This window comes from Pleurodeles waltl, chromosome 5, assembly GCF_031143425.1.
Source record: "Pleurodeles waltl isolate 20211129_DDA chromosome 5, aPleWal1.hap1.20221129, whole genome shotgun sequence".
Taxonomy (NCBI): Eukaryota; Metazoa; Chordata; class Amphibia; order Caudata; family Salamandridae; genus Pleurodeles; species Pleurodeles waltl.
In genome coordinates this window covers 969,596,317-969,609,127 of record NC_090444.1, presented here as the reverse complement: position 1 = coordinate 969,609,127, position 12,811 = coordinate 969,596,317, and the positions used below count along the sequence as shown (strand labels likewise).

At 44.0% G+C, this 12,811-nt stretch overlaps 1 protein-coding gene across 1 annotated transcript in view; it reads right to left on the bottom strand.

Moving 5' to 3' along the window:
• Nucleotides 1–12,787, bottom strand: part of GEMIN6 (gem nuclear organelle associated protein 6) — a 59,182-nt gene extending 46,395 nt beyond the window's left edge. Inside the window, exon 1 of the mRNA XM_069235105.1 lies at nucleotides 12,663–12,787. The gene's annotated coding sequence lies outside the window, so the exon portion shown is untranslated. The remainder of the gene's footprint in view (nucleotides 1–12,662) is intronic.
• Between the last annotated feature and the right edge of the window lie 24 nt (nucleotides 12,788–12,811).

Sequence of the window (12,811 nt, the reverse complement as noted above, 5' to 3'; positions counted from 1 at the left end):
CTAAAACATTTATTTACAGCACTCACCCTAATAAGGAAGGCTTTCAAATAATGAACCATAAATACAAGCTCGAACAGCATTATCTTTTGGAAACACATTACCTCAACTGCAGAGAGTTCCACTCTCTGTAAACAGGCAGTTAAAGGGTTTGTGCTGCAGAGGGTTGGGCCTACTTGTCCCAAGGACAAAGTAAACATAAAAACTTGTTGCCCTTGACCCCAAACAAGATGTCCCGGGCGTCGGGCGATAGGAATTCCACATCCCTGCGCTAGACGCCATCAAGCACCCTACTCCAGTCTGCAGCGGCTCTTCTCAGGCAAAGTGCATGACGGGATCACTCAGTCAACTGCAGACCCAAATATCAAGCAAGCTAATTGGTACTCACTTGGAGTCTTTGTTGTTACAAATTCTGGGAGAGCTAAGATTGTTGAGAGCAGCCCATGAAAAAGCCATCCTTGAAGTGCAGACACAGATGGGCAGTATTAACCATAACCTAGTGCAAATCAATTCTAGACTGTCCCTGTCAGAACAGTGCATATCACATCTTGAACATTTCCAGGGCAGTTCGGAACCTCAAATATCTCAATTTAAACGCGAGATCCTTGAGACCCCATCAGGGGTGTGGAATTTATTAAAATATCTACTTGTCCAGGGGACAGGTTGCTTCTCAAATCTACTTGTCCTGTAAAAAGATCTACTTGTCCCTTGGTGCCATGTAGTGTGGCGAAAAATTATAGCAGCAATTAATAGCCTCTCTGATTATGCCAGGGCTACTACCATAGTAGGGCTCGAATACTTGGAGTTTCAATCCCTAGTGTAGCACTTTCCTTATTTTGCCACCTTTCTGCAGATCTGCATACTGGGGCTGGAGGAAGCAGTAAGCAATAGTTCCAGGACTGGAATGCCTTTGAGTCTGCAAACCTACTAACCTGCATGTTTTAAAGATTTTTACCAGCTTCTCTCTAATATTTTCCCATAATAAGAAAGGTTGGACATTTACTCCTGACGATGGCAGAATTAGAACTTCTTCCAGGGTTGGGAAGAAAGTGGCTGGAGGGAAAATGAACTTGCAAATGCTCAATAGATTTTCACATGAGCAAATCTACACATCGTATTTACCCATGCTAAAATACAGTTCACAAATATTTTATAGGGGTACGACATATACCATGGGTGCACTTTTGTGACTTTCTTTAAGAATTTGGGGCCACATGTAGGTAGGTTCAGATTTGTGACCTGCAAATTGCGAGTCGCAAATCCGAATGTAGGATGGTGTCGTTGACATCATCTGTGATTCGCAAGGGCTTCGCAAATGCCCACATCATGAATAATCATGAGGTGGGTCGCAATTTGCGACCCCCTCGCGAATGGTGGCCTGCTGGAGACAGCAGACCACCATGTCTGTGACTGCTTTTCAATAAAGCAGTTTTTTTTTGTTTTTTTTTGTAATGCAGCCCGTTTTCCTTAAAGGAAAACAAGATGCATAACAAAAACGAAAAATGAAACGTTTTCGTTTCATTTTTTCCAGAGCAGGCAGTGGTCCTGCCTGCTCTGAAAAAATGTTTACAGTGACATTCACAATGGGGAAGGAGTCCCACGGGGATCCCTTCCCTTATGCGAAAGTGTTAGCACCCATTTGAAATGGGAGCAAACTGCGATTGGTTTGCGCCCGCGGTCACAAAACAATCCTACATTGCACTGCGAGTTGCAATTAGGAAGGGAACACCCCTTACTAATTGCGAGTCGCAAACCCGTTTTGTGATTCGGTAACCAGGTTACTGAATCGCAAAACTGGGTTTGTGCATCGCAATGTGCTTTTTGCACGTCGCAAACAGCGAAAGTCGCTGTTTGCGGCATGCAAAAAGCTACCTACTTGTGGGTCTTGGTCCCTAATTAGGTCTGGTGTTAACAAAGACATTTTGTTTTTATTAAACTTCTATTTCTCTCTCTTTCGGCTGGCTTTACTGTGAGCGATCGCGTTCTGCTCTTCCACAAGGAGCATATTGCCACACAAAGTAGTTTTGTTCAGTGTCAGGAACTACAGTGGCAATCAGTGACGTAACGAAACTGGAGGGTGCCCCTTTGCAAAGAACATGGAGGAGCCCCCTCTCCAGACTCACTCAGGGCAGGTGCTGTGCTGAAGGGGACCCCTGGAGGGCGGCTGCGGGGCCTTTGTTATGCCACTGGTGGCAACGTGTGCTTTAAGAGTTCAAAAACTTTTTGGGGGGATTTTGCCAATGTTTGTTACAATGTTGAGGGCCTGGTAGCTCCCACAACAATAAAGTGTTACAAAAGCCATGTCAAAACAAGACACGCATTGATGAAACTAAAAGACTTATAAAAATATGTCAGATCAGTTGGCTTTGTCAGTGTTTGTTTATTTTCATGCTTCCCATAATCGTGTTGAAAATGGTTACACTGATTTTCCATTAGAAATATTTTTGGTAAATACTAGCATGCATCAACACATTTTACTAAAGGACACCTCATTTGCATATAATCAGAGAGCATTCTGGGAGCATTATACTTAGCCTCTTAGCCTAAACTTTTCAAACATGTGTGTACATGTTTTTTTTTTTTTTGTACTGGAACCAACGTCAGTAGTGAAGTGCGACCTTAAAACATTTATTTACAGCACGCACCCTAATAATGAAGGCTTTCAAATATTGAACCATAAATACAAGTTCGTACAGCATTATCTTTTGGAAACACATTACCTCCCATTAAAATTAAATGACTTGGAAAAATCGGGCTAGGTGCTCAAATCTGCGCTTTATGGGAATTCCCAAGGGCAATTCGTGTCAGACCAGGTTCTCCAGCATGTTTTCCCTGCGGGAAATTCCGCACCAAAAGATCTCGCATTATGCAGGCCCATCACATCCCTCCAACTCAATCTTCAAACGTGAAGTATGCCAGGCCTTTTTTGGTTAACTTTGAAGATTTCAGAGTTAAAGAAGCTATCTTATCAGCAGCAATTGGGTGCAAATGTTTTCTGCATTTCGACCAAGGCAGTCTCAACGATTTTCCAGACTTGTCGGCTTTGGCAGCCCACCATCACCGAGAGTTCAAAAGCAGGATTGAACCTTTGAGAAAACGAGGCATCCAGATAGCTACAGTTTAACAATCCAAACTCAAGGTGTTGGTAAAAGGCCAATTTTGTGTCCTACAAACAACTGAGCAAGCTAAAGATTTGTTGCAATCATGGAAATCAGGCAATGCAAAGGGGGCAGTGTAATGCTGGGGTGAGGTGCATGGAAGGAACTCAAAACCACTGAAACGGAGTGCTGGGGATTTTATGGATGGTTGTTGTCACAATTATGCTCATGTTGCTTGTACATTGGTCTTCGAGTGTCGTAGGAGGTGCTTGGCGGCTTCCTATTATTGGGACAGTCGTTTTTCACATACTGCGTTGAAATCTTTCAAGCTATATAAATGGTATTGACTTGTGTGCACATACATCGGAGCTAGCGAGTTGGCACCATACTTGGCTGGAATTTTCTTTTGAGATCAGTGGTGGGCTCAGGAAAACAGATCTAGGGTGCTATGTCAAGGCGCTCAGCTTACAGGCAGGTGGAGGGAAGGCAGGGAGGTGGGGGGCCCTTGTGGAGCCCTGGGTGGGGTGGGTTCTCTGGGACTTTCTGCCTCAGGGGTGAAGGGACTGGGTGTCGGGGGCAAGGTGGTATCAGCTGGGGGGCGGTGGAGGTACTGGATGGTGGGGGGCATGAATGTAGCATTGGGCTGGGGTTCAGATTACAATAAAATTATGTAGCAGTGCATTTCAAGGACCAAAAGATCAAAGGTTGGCCAGCCATTATGTTCAGGATGATGGATAGCGGAATCTCTTCTGGATGAGTCCTAGACCATGTACTATTTTGTCTTGTATGTGAATAGTTTTAACAACTGGTTGAAGCGGAGAGCGATGCTGGCGTGGTTTCAATCCATGAAGGCTAGTATAATTGTAATACAGAAAACGCATTTTAAATTGGCAGCAGCCCCAATAAAATTTCCTGGGTATATTCAGCATGCTTTTTTAGCTTCAGCTAATGCCACAGTTTGTGGCGTTGCAATATTGATTTGTAAAGACATTACTGTTGAAATAATCAAGGTGCACAAAGATATAAATGCCAGGTGGATGTGGGTCCAAATGAAACTTCATAATCAAGTCATTAATTTGGTCAGTGTTTATGGTCCTATTGAGGATTCCCCTGAATCATTGTCTTCTTTTTATAATTATGCCAAGGATATGGTGGACCCGCTTGTGATAGGCAGCGACTGTCACATATTTAGCGTTCCAGATGTAGACTGTTCACATGCAAACAAAGCCCAGACAAAACCAAAGTCTATTAAATTTCTTCAAGCTTTTATGCAGGATTTCGCCCTGATTGACACCTGGCAGTGTGATCATCCTATTGACAGATCATACACTTGCCATTCAAACTATTCCACTCTTCATCATGTATTGATTTCTTTCTGATTTTGCATGGTCTGGCAAGATCAGTCTGCTGTCTTGACAAAACCCTTCTCAGATCACGCCGTAATCACTCTTGACCTCAATCTTACAAGTCAACATCAACCAACATCAAGATGGACGTTTGATACATCCTTACTAGCAAACTTGGCATGGGTTGCTCAGGCGCGTTTAGTGCTGCAAGATTTCTTGGAGCATAATGTCAGCTCTGATTCAGAATTTGCAGTGTGGCGGAGGGGGAGTGGACTCAAAATCTTTTTTCAGAGGGGAAGTCATAGCTTTTAGTGCACAGTTAAAACAGCCACAAAGAGCTGCCTATCAGCAGCTACAATTTACTCTTAATCAAGTGATGGCTGCCCATCCAGTTACTCCTATGAAAGAGGTCAAGGCCAAGCTGAATCACACTCCACATGAAGTCAAGGATTATTTCCTCAGTCAAAAGACAGTAAATCATAACAATATTGCAGCAAAGCTATGAAGAATATAAGCATACTGGCAAGTATTTGGCTTGGTCGGTCAAGTGCAAAACTCATGTGAATAGTTATCACATCAAATTTATGACTCAAGTACAGTGACATCCTTAATGGTTCCACAAGAGATAGCTCAGGTCTTTCCTCTGCATTATATCGATCTGTACTCTGATATATTAAACCATCCCCAAGGATATTACGCAATGGTTAGCGAATATCAATATTCTATGAATCAAGACTGAGCAGGGAGCTACATCGATTAGTTCCATTACTCTTGTGGAGGTCAAGCAGGGGGTTGATTCAATTCCCAATGCAAAAGCATGTGGATCAGACAGGATTCCAGCTGAAATGTATAAGCTGTTTGCCTCTCAATTAAACCAATTTTTAGTTGTTTTATTCAATTGTATTCTGCGAGGGAATGAGGTTTCATATACTTTCACTTAAGCGGTGGTGGTTAGTTTTTTGAAGAAGGGCAGGTCTGCTCAGGATGTTCAGTCATACCGCTACATTAGTCAATAAAACATAGTTTATAACATTTTCATGAAGATTCTGTCTCATCATCTTTCTCCTGTGGCAACGTCAGTCATACACCCGGATCAAAATGGGTTCACTATTTGTTTCAGTCAAAGGATTATTTTTGTGTGAAAAAAATGTGCGCTATCATATTTTTGGAAGCTGAAAAGGCATTTGATAAGGTACAATGGAATGTTCTTTTTGCAGTTTTGGTGACATTCGCTTTTCCAACACAGTATATTCAGGTAATACAAAACGTGTACTTGCATGCAAAAGCAGCTATAGTCACTATTGGTAACTTAGCAGGTCAGATCGAAATAAGCCGGGGGACACGTCAAGGGTGCTCTTTGTCACCCAATTTATTTGTGCTTTTTCTCATGCTGTTAGCTTCAGCTCTTCCACAAGATGCTTCATTTTTAGCCCCGGTCAAAGGGTCCGCAAAGTGTGTGGATTATATGACACTTTAGTTGGCTGATAATAAGGTCAATATTAGGCAGGCGTTTGCTAGAATTAGGCAGTTTAGGGCAATAGGGGGCTATACAATAAATCATGCAAAGTCCCAGGCTATACTGTTCAATAGTACTCCTGAGATATTACCTAGTGCCATGCGAATTCACTACTCACCATTGGAGCGGATAAGGTATTTGGGGGGGTTTGGGTTTCTTCCATACTTGAGGAGCTCTATGCGCTCATTTACAAAACTACTTTGCAGAAGATGTGCACAAAACTTAATCAATGGCAAGATCTTTCCTTGTTAATCATAGGGCGTGCGGCATTAATTAAATGTACATCCTCCCTCTATTAATTTTCCTATTTGCTAATATCAGGATCAAAGTCCCACACGTTTTCTTTGAGACTGTCAATAGGGAAATTAGACAATTACTGTGGCAAGGTAAAAAAAAAAAAAACAAGACTGAAATTACAAGCTTTGCAGTTGCAGCTCGAGGACGGTAGAATCACACTACCCAACCTTAAAACGTACTATCAGACGTCGCTATTTTATTGGTTGGTCGGCTCTTCCTGCTCTTATCATGATGCAAACTTCTATTTGAATCTTATGCCCAAGGAATCAGAGATTGGCTTGGTTCCTTTTCTGAAATTTCCCAGGTTGCCTAAGTGATCGCAGTATAAACCGATTCATGTAATTGTCGACCGATTCCAGAAAATTTGAGAAAGGTACGAGATTCCCAGTTTCCATCTCTGGATAAAGCTATTGGATTGTATCCCACTGGGATTAAAATTGGGTATACCTCTATGTAGGCGTTGGTGAGGCTTAGGTTTTCATAGGCTACAAGACTTCTTCTAAATGGGGCCGTTTTTTTCATGGCATCAGCAGACGAGTCATCGCAGCGATCTAAATGCTTCTTTTTTTTTTTTTCTTCAGCTACGTCCAGATTAAAAAGTTCTATTCAGGGTATAGGGAAGACGATAATTTGGTAGTGGATAAACTGAGTTCAGTTTATTTCATCTCCTCGCTGCAGGGTATTGGTAAATGCTATAGAGTACTGATCGCAGTGAAAAATGTGACTTTAATACAGGGATATCTCCAGTCGATTGCGAGTACCACACGTTGTCATATAAATGCAAAGCAATGGCAATTGTATAATCAAATCAGCTGCAAGGCAGTAAGCGCCGCCAATGTGAGAAGAATTGCGACATCCAGAAAGTGGATGTTATATCATATTCAAGCCAAACATAGCATGTATTCTGTGGTCTGGTCTGCATGCTTTAGGTGAAATCAGGGCAATGCAGAATGGTTAAACATAATTATTAAATGAAAACCTTTTGGCTAGACTTTTTTGAGGGACTGGGGCTCAAACTGCAGGGAAGTTTTACCTGATCCCCAGATCGCGTTATTTGGCTGGACAAGGGCAGTTTTGGGTTTGACTACTGGGCAACAACAGCTAGTATTCATTGCACCCTCAGGAGCAAGATCATTCATTCTATCTAATTGGCGGTTGGTTAAGATTCAAACAGTTGCAGAATGGGTAACAAAAATGAACAGAGCACAGTACAGAAAAACACTGTATGCCAAGAGGCTGGGTTCTATAGTTAGATTTAATAGAATTTAGCGAGACTGGCTCATGTAAATATTACAGACGTAACAATTACTGTCATGATTAAGGTGTTATGTGCTATTTATTAGAAATAATGAAATGTGTTGGTTCTCAACTGTATCATAAAATTGTGTCACTGCTAAATTATGGAAATAAATATAATAATTTAGGAGTGTTGAGAGGAGTGTAGGGTAGTAGCCAATGGGCTACCTACCCCCAGGGTTACTACACCCCCTTTATGACCACTTAATGTGGGAAACAGCATAATCCTGTCCCGGAGTCCTTAATTCCACCAAAAACAAGATGGTGGCGGCCTTCTTTCGTGGAGCACATCAGGCAGCACACCTTAGAGGTGCGTCCACCTCAAACTTTCCTTCTGTCAGGGGGCCAAATGGGCCTTAGGAGGTGGCATATTCCAGCCTGCAGAGAAGGCAGATGACAACTGCCTTGGCTCCAGCCCTACCGGCCTGTCTCCAACTTCAAAGAACCAGCACAAGCGACGCATCCTGGGTGCCCAGCGACCTCTGCTGACTTAGAGGACTGCCCTGCAACTACAAAGGATCAAGAAGTTCCGTGGACAGCAGACCTGTCCAACCCAAGAAAGGAGAAACCATCTTTAAATGGACTCTCACCTTACTGCAGAAGCGTGAGTCCGCACCACTCTGCACCCGACGCCCCAGGCCTGTGTCCAGAGAAACCAACGACCCAGAGGGGATCCTCAGGCGACTCCGATGACGTGTCCATCCTGGGCTAACCTCTCTGCACCCCCACGACAACGCCTGCAGAGGGACTCCCGAGGACCCCCCTGACCGCGACTGCCCAGGACGAAGATATCCGACGCCTGGAGAAGCACTGCACCCCGCAGCCCCCAGGCCTGTGAGAAACCGCCCACCGGTGCAGCAGTGACCAGCAGGCAGCCCTTACCCTTACCAAGTCGGTGGCTGGCCAGAGAAGCCCCCCTGTGCCCTGCCTGCAACGTCTGAGTGACCCCCTGGTCCCTACATTGAAACCTATTGAAAACCTGATGCCCGGTTTGCCCCCCTGCACCCAGCCGCCCGTGTGCAGCTGAGTCTGTGTTTTGTATGCCTACTTGGGACCCCCCAGTGCTCTACTAACCCCCCCCCCGGTCTGCTCCCTGAGGACGCGGGTACTTACCTGCCAGCAGACTGGAACCGGAGCACCCCCGTCTCCATAGGCGCCCATATTATGTTGGCTCTGCACCTGACCAACCCTGTGTTGCTGGGTGTTTGGGGTAGACTTGAACCCCCAACGGTGGGCTACCTATGCCCCGGAGACTGAACGTGTAAGTGCTTTACTTCCACATTAATCTACCTGTACTTACCTCCCCCATGAACTGTTGAATTTTGCACAGTGTCCACTTTTAAAATAGTTTATTGCCATTTTATGAAAAACGTTGTACATTACTGTTTTGGTTCAAAGTCCTAACTATACCTATGCAAAGTACCTTACATTTAATGTACTTACCTGCAATTTAAATCTTGTGGTTCTAAAATAAATTAAGAAAATAATATCATCCAGTGGGTGTTCTCATTTATTGCTTGAGTGTGTACAACAAATGCTTAGCACTACCCTCTGATAAGCCTAACTGCTCGAACACACTATCACAAATAGAGTATCAGTATTATCTATTATTGCCTCTGTCAAGCCTCTTGGGGAACCCCTGGACTCTCTGCACACTATATCTCATTTTGATTTAGTATATACAGAGCCAGCTTCCTACATGCACTGAACAGGATGCATCTAGAACTGTCCCCGAACCCATGCACTAACATCCACCCGCCAACCCACGCATGTCTGTATCCCCGCCCCCTCCAAGATACAGGATGTTACAGTTGAGTGCCTCATTCTGTTTTAATGCTGGTACTGTTGACAGAAAGGAAGTGAATCTACAAATAATAAAATGTAAAGCAAAAACATATTAACCACTTCGCAGCCAAGTGGTTAACGGTTACGTCCTTGGCTGCGGCGCTGAGGCGCCAAGGACGTAACTGTTACATCCTGGGACCGGCTCATGGGGGGGGGAGGGGGGAGGGGGGGGCAGTAAGTCTACCAGATGCTAGGGTAATGGCTACCAACCAGTAAGGGTCTGGTTATGCCCCCACCCCAACCGAAGGGGGTAACAGTCTTTCCACTCTCTCCTGCACACTAAAACATCTTATGCACGGCATGCAAGAGGACATTTGATTATTTTGGGTTTTGGTTTTACATTTGGGCCACGAGAGCTTGACTACCTCTCAAAATCATCACTTGGAATGGTGAGGGCTCCACTATTTGGACTTTGGGACGCTGCCATGTAGAAAAATCCGCAAAACATAGACACATCTGAAAACTAAACATCTGGGTGATTCCAGGGTGGTGTGCTTCACATGCACCCCACACCATTTTCTTACCCACAATGCCCTGCAAACCTCCAACTTTGCTGGAAATCACACATTTTTGTGATGGAACCTTCCAGAATCTGCAGGAATCTACAAAATTCCTACCACCCAGCATTGTCTCATCTATACTGATAAAAATTCTGCTGCACTTGGCAGCCTAAAAAATCTTTTTCTCAAACTGCCCTTTTGGACCCCAGCAGTCTCATCTATACCGATAAAAATTCTGCTGCACTTGTCAGCCTAAAAATGTTTTTTCTCAAACTGCCCTTTTGGACCTGCTTAGGTTCCCCCTCAATTTCGACATGTTTTGGCTCTTCCCAGTCACAGACACTTGGCCCACCTACACAAGTGAGGTATCTTTTTTACCGGGAGACTGAGGGGAACGTTTGGTGGTAGCAAATGTGTCCCGGTGCTGTAAGCTAAATTTGAGGTTTGCGGAGGATTCTGGATACGAAAACATTGGGGGATCCACGCAAGTCACACCTCCCTGGACTCCCTTGGGTGTCTAATTTTCAGAAATGTCTAGGTTTGATAGGTATCCCTAAATGGCTGCTGAGCCCAGGACCAAAAACGCAGGTGTTTCTCTACCCACCCCCAACACAAAAACAGGTAGTTTACTATTTGATAATTTTGAAGTGTCCAGATAGTGTTTTGGGACATTTCCTTTTGCGGGCACTACGCCATACCCACACAAGTGAGGTAACATTTTTTAGTGGGAGACTTGGTGGAAGGAAATGTGTGGCTCCTCTCAGATCCCAGAACTTTTTTTTTTTTGGCCAACTTTTGAGGTTTTGGAAAGGATTCTCGGTCTAGAACCTGGTGACACCCCCACAAGTCACCCCATCTTGGATTCCCCCGAGTGTCTAGTTTTCTTGGTCGGTTTCCCTAAGTGGCGGCTGAGCTAGAGGCCAAAATCTACAGCTAGGCACTTTGCAAAAAACACGTCAGATTTCAATGTAAAAATGTGATATGTCCATGTTGCATTTCCTGTCGCGGGCATTAGGCCTACCCACACAAGTGACGTATCATTTTTATTAGGAGACTTGGGGGAACACCGAATATAAGAACATAAGTGTTATTGTCCCTTGTCTTTCGCTACATTTTTTTTTCCTTCCAAATGTAAGACAGTGTGTAAAAAAAGACGTCACATGCTAGTATGGATACCTCGGAATTCAGAGATGTGCAAATAACCACTGCTTCTCAACATTTTATCTTGTGCCCGTTTTGGAAATACAAAGGTTTTCTTGATACCTATTTTTTACCCTTTATATTTCAGGAAATTAATTGCTGTATACCCAGTATAGAATGAAAACCCATTGCAAGGTGCATCTCAATTATTGGCTCTGGGTACCTAGGGTTCTTGATGAACCTACAAGACCTATATATCCCTGAAACCAGAAGAGTCCAGCAGATGTAACAGTATATTGGTTTAAAAAATCTCACATCGCAGGAAAAAGTTACAGAGTAAAACGTGAAGAAAAATTGCTGGGTTTTTTCACCTCAATTTCAATTATTTTTTTATAGTTCCGCTGTTATTTTCTATAGGAAACCCTTGTAGGATCTACACAAATTACCCTTTGCTGAATCCAGAATTTTGTCTACTTTTCCAAAATGTTTAGCTTTCTGGGATCCAGCATTGGTTTCACACCCATTTCTGTCACTAACTGGAAGGGGGCTGAAAGCACAACAAATAGTAAACAAGCATTTACAATGCAACGGGTCTCGCGTTTGCTCATGTTAGAGCTGATCGCGTTGTAAACTCCTAACCCGACTTTTCACCTATTGAGCAAAAGTGCATTTATGTACGTACCCCGAAAAAGTGCAATTAACTGTGTAAAGCGCTCGACTTCTGCCAAGCGAAATCGCGCTAGGAAAATAGAGAAAAAAATAGTCCGCGAGCCGGACAGAAAACAGCGAGCCTCGCATGTTTTCTGTACTTGGTCGCTGCGCTCGAGGAGGGCTAGCCACCGGAAAAGGCATGACGTATGCTTGCCTTCGACTAATGAAAGCAAGCAGGTTTTATTAGGCAAGCCCACGAACCAATAAAAAACACTGACGTGATGTCGACAGGACTCTGAGCCTTTTTCTAAATACAAAAGCGTCTTGCTGCGAGCGCATGCAACGCAGGCCTGACCCTAAAAAGGGGTAGGTCCCAGTAAAACGCCAAATTGTGTTGAAAATGTTGGTTTTCTGATTCAAGTCTGCCTCTTCCTGAATGCTGGGAAGATAGTGATTTTAGCACTGCAAACACTTTGTTGATGCCATTTTCAGGGGGGGGAAAAAAACACAAGCCTTCTTCTGCAGCCCCATTTTTTTATTTTATTTTTTAAACAAAATGTTCACTGTATTTTGGCTAATTTCTTGGTCTTATTCAGGGGAACCCACAAAGACTGTGTACCTCTAGAATCCCTAGGATGTTGGAAAAAAGGACACAAATTTGGCGTGGGTAAGCTTATGTGGACAAAAAGTTTTGAGGGCCTAAGCGCGAGCTGCCCCTAACAGCCCAAAAAAGGCCTGGCACCTTAGGGGGAAAAGGCCTGGCAGCGAAGGAGTTCATTCAACATGGTTTCCCTCCAGTTAAAACTCCAATCCGAAGTGTGTTGGCTGCCTCTCACACTGTGAGTTTAAGATACGATCTGGTCTACAAACAGCAGAACTTGAACTGAGGAGGTAAGAATACAACTCGCAGTCGTGCATGAAGCTTCCGGACATTCGCTGCTCGACACCCCAAACAGGCCATGTGCGCCGTACTCACCCACCGCCTGCAGGAGTGATTGGGGCGTACTCAGTAAGAATCCAGAAACCTCTGCTGTCTTGATCACCTATTACTAAGGGCCATTACAGCGCCAATGCCTTCAAAGGTCGTTTCCTAAAACAAGAGCCACGGACTGTGAAAAGAATCCC